This window comes from Pinus tabuliformis, chromosome J (genome assembly GCF_031772625.1).
Source record: "Pinus tabuliformis cultivar Carrire ecotype Pingquan chromosome J, CPIR1, whole genome shotgun sequence".
Lineage (NCBI taxonomy): Eukaryota > Viridiplantae > Streptophyta > Pinopsida > Pinales > Pinaceae > Pinus > Pinus tabuliformis.
This window is the reverse complement of record NC_142295.1, coordinates 271,405,779-271,410,787: the sequence shown is the minus strand read 5'-3', so window position 1 is coordinate 271,410,787 and position 5,009 is coordinate 271,405,779.

Genomic DNA, 5,009 nt, shown 5'->3' with positions numbered 1-5,009 from the left:
TTTTTTAATAATAAGAAAATATGTTTACATACTTGTACTGGTGCAGACTCATACTAGTACATATGCACCCACCTACAGAAGGCTACAAACTTCTCTTGTTCTCCATATTCTTCTCGAAGGGAGCTACAACCCCCTAGTTCTTGTACTAGCCGACATATTTACTAGTACGTAGGCTCCAACCTATAGAATGTTACAACCTTAACTCGTTCTCCAACTGCTACTAGAAGGGATCTCCAACCCCCTAATCAAATCACCAGCCACTACAGGTAGGAAGCTTCGACTTCCTCACTAAATTCTTCAACCCTCAATATCCTCCAGGGACCACATTTCATAAATTTTCAGACTAGATGCTCCTCGTACACAACAATACACATGAAGGTCTTGTTTCATCAAATTTTCATATTAGACCCATTAGTAACATTGAAGCTCAAAATCAATCACCACTGTAATACATCCATCAAATACATCTGCATCAACTAATCATTGAAACCTTTGAACCTATGACACAACTAAATCAAACAATCACTAAACCTCTGACACAACTGAATCAACAATTCATTCAAACTTAATCAAATTTAATCAATCAACTGGAACAGATAGATCATTGTAACTAGTACACAGATTTGAATCCAGAACACTGCATCAAAAACCAGAAATAATTGTAAGCTCAAAATGCATGTGTTAGAATGTATACACTCCTTTAATGAAGAAAACCTGCATGTATACACTACTTCCTTTTGCCCAACCTGCGTATACCTCTAAAGATACTAAATCATAGAACCTATAAACCACAAACTGTACCAATCAGTGACATTCTAAAGATCTATAGTCATATTATAGAGTTCTAAACAGATAGCAACAAGGATCACCCTTCTTTATCAATCAATTAATCAATGAGACACAAACTCTTTATGCATTCAATTTTACCTTTAGATCTAAGAAGACTTCATTGACAGATAGCAGCAAAATAGTAGCACTGATCTGATAGATCAGTCATCCTTGAACATTAAGCTTTTCTTTTGCATACACTACTTGGAAGAGTTGAACCAGCATGTATACACACCTTCACCAAAGCGAACCGGCGCATAGAACTGCAAATACGTACTTATAACTTCACTACAATTCCTGACTTCAGATGTACCTAGATCATCACATATAAAGGATAAAACATGTGTTAGCAATCAAATCTATCCCATCCATTATCAAATCACATAATGATAAGTCATTATGATCCTGATCCATCATTATATCTCATTTATCATCAAATGCTCAGGTGCATATTTAGTCTAGATCAAGCAAAGCATCATAAACCCATAACATGCATATTTGCTTTTGATCTCACACTTCATAAGATATTCATTAATTATACCCTTATCCCTTTGATATTCTCCTCCTTACATAGTTTTAGGCCTTTCTCAATACCTTGGACCAAAACCACAGACCAAAACATCGGATCAATACCTCAGACCAAATACCTCGGACCAATACCTCGGACCAAATACCTCGGACCAAAAACCTCAAACTAAATACCTTGGACCAACACCTCGGACAAAAACCTTGATTTTCCATCCCATACACACTTTTCCTTCTGAGAAAGTGTGTGCATACGTATACGCTTCCTCTGTTCCATGAACTCGCGTGTATACGCTACTTGGACAAGGTGAACCAGTGTATACTTCTTAAACCATTCTCTTTCTTCAATTTCTTGATTTTGATTTGTAATCCTTTGTTCCTTCATCCTATTCTTTTGTACCATTACTTTGTTCCCTCTAACTAGACTTGTTATAATGTGATTTGACATATTATTTCTAAATTGATTCCTTTGAACTACCCTGCATTTTGTCACATCTATAAACACAACTTCCATGCATTCTATCACATCTGATATCTCTCCTGTAGATTCATCATTTTACGTAGATTTATCTAGTTACCATATACAAGTTATTTGTTTTGCTACAAGTGGGTTTCCATCGACTACAACACATGTATCATAATGCCAACATTTCCTTCATGTAATAGACAACATTTCTTTTCTTCCAATTAGGGTAAAATTCCCTTCTCCAAGTTGGTAATCTGACTTCTTCCAGTCAATAGAAGGCTGGTTTGAGAAACCCTAATGGTCTATTGCCCCAGATCATTAGTGACAAAGAGTATACCAATTACATCTATATGTGTATACAACACTATCACCTCTAAATTTGTACGAACCCTGGGTTGATGAAGTAAAGTCGGTAGCCCCAGGAGTTGCAGCATCCTTGCTGCAATACTGGTGCTCATTAATACCTTGTTTCGAATATTTTGAAGAGGAGTCTGAAATCAATCTGAACAACCTATTTAATAGTTTTTTGGTCTCTCCATTTTCCCTAAAAATGTCGTTTAGTCCCTCAAAACAGCTCTAGAAGTTTAGGACCCGAAAAACTGCCAAAAATAGTAAGTTGTGCTATAATTAAGTAAACTAAAAATAAACAATGGTGAGGTTCCAAGTGGAATAGGTGGGTGGCCACTAATATCCACCTAGATCATTGGGACACCTAACCTTCAGAGAAGGTCCACGACATTTACATACATGATGCCCTTTTGTTACATGACCTGCAAAATTATTGTATATAGGTCAGCACGTTAGCGACCATGAATATCTGAATAATTGCAACATATTAAATTAATATGTGAAACAATATTGTTACTAAACAAATTAGTAAGAATGTAATTTTCTTAAGAAAACTCCTAAGCTTGGATAATCATGGAGATTGAGAAAAGGCCGAAAAATCTTAATAGGGATGATGGCTGGAAGATTAGCAGTTGCTGGGTCCCAGCCTTGTCTTCCTAGCCTCCTCATTCCCTTTTTGTTAGGTCTTAGGGTTTTTGTCTTCCCTCTCCTCAAGTTCTGTTTTTGGCGGGTTTGTCTTGGATTGCAGGAGTTAGTAATTTGTTATTAAGTAATTTCGGGCTAATTATGGTATTAACCTTATCCCAGGGGGTAATTTAAATTAGATTAGATTCTTTGCTTTGATTTTTAACTTTATAAGTAATAACATAGTTAATTTTAATAAAAAATTTAGTAATAAACATTGATTGTTTAATGGATATAAATTACTAAATTAGATAAACATGTTCTTTAATTATGGTTTTTACATAATAATGATTTAACTAGAATACTATTTATAATATTAGAATTAAAAATTATTAAGTAAATATAGATTATTTAATATACATAAATTATTGTATGAACTTATTATTTTAATTTCGAATGGGCCATTACAAATGATTTATTTTAGAAGATCTAGTTCACCATTGGACCCTTAATTTTAATATTTATTGTTAAATAAATACTCAGTTACCTATTGTAACTTTAGTATAAGAATAATAGTAATTTAATACTATTTATTGTATTTAAAAAAAAAATAAAAAAAATTGGAATAATAATAAATATAGGTTATATGAAGATTTAATTTATTAATGACCATTATATTTAGTTTACCATGATTTAGTTTACCATAATTTATTAATGACCATTATATCTAGGTTACCATTGGACCCTTTGATTTAAACAATTATTATTAAATAATTACACAGTTACCTATTGTAACTAAATTCTAAGAATAATAGTAATTTTATAATATTTGTTTGTATTTAAATAATTTGGGGATAATAATAAATATAGGTTATTTAATAAATATGAAGATATAATGACCATTATATTTAAACAATAAATTTATTAATAATAATAAATTAGATGCTTCTATTAATAATAAAATCAGGGGTTTGACTTTGATCCTCAGGTCAAAATTAGCCGTTGCAATATAGTCGTTGGAGTCTCTGCACACTCTATTTAATCAAGCTAAACCAGATTAGTTCTTCAACTTGTCCTGACGATGAACCACACTGGTTGGTTCGAAACGCATCGACAAAAGATTGATTATGTGATTTTGCCGAAGATTATCTAGATAATAATAAATGTTATTTTGAAGAGTTATTTTCATATTAGTGTATTATTGTCTATCTCTAAATTTACTGTATTTCTGATCTAATTGAATGCAATTAATTTGGAAACTACTAAATAGATGTGTGAAGGAGTAGATGTTCTTAATCATATGATGTTATGGATGTTTAGTGCAATTGTCAAAGGGTTTAGATCTGCTAACTGTTAGTTATTGTAATTTCCAGATTTTAAGGGTTAGGGTTCGCGGAGGTTGGGATAAAGCCCTAAATCTAACAGAAACATATCACATAGTCCTTTAAATGCAAAAACCTAGTTCTAGCATCCCCCGATACTACCTTGAGTGAGATTGTAGCCTGTGCTATGTGTTTTGTTGCTAAAAGGGTTGGTAGTGTAAGGTTTTGTTGGTTAGCGCAACTAACTCTGACCCTCGGTCCAAGCCCCCTCAAGCCAACAAATGGTTCCGTTTTTAGGACAGGGATCTATATGAGGAATGTGTGATGTGTCATAAGTGGATACTGACTAAAAAGGAGATTGAAAAGTGGATAGATCAGAAGTTGCACGAATTTGCAGCTCAAGAAAACAGGAATCCACACCTGTCGAAAGAAGAGTGGTTGAATAGATATTTGTATATAGAAGAACAAAAAAAATTCTTCTTCTCTTTTCCATGTGAGTTATACCAGTGGTTGGCTAAAATCGCAGATGGTCAAGGTACTTGGAAGCTGGATAATCCTATTATGGGCACTCCAGACTTAGTAAGGTGCATGGAAGGTGTTAGGTTCCTATACCAATAGGAGTCATAATTTTGAATGACTAAGGTTAAGCCTTGTAATATTGTACATACCTTTGCTTTTTGCAAATGTTTTCCATATTAAAAAATTAAAAAATGTAAAGAGGGTATGTCTTAAAATAAAATCAAAGGACAAAAAGAATAAGAGAAGGTCAAAAAATGAAAATATATGAACCCCAAAAACAAAAATAGGCCATGAAAATGTGCAAGTCTAAATGCCACTACTATTTACTTTTATGCATAATAATGATTGTGTGCAGCTTGTTATTCATGCCACAATCC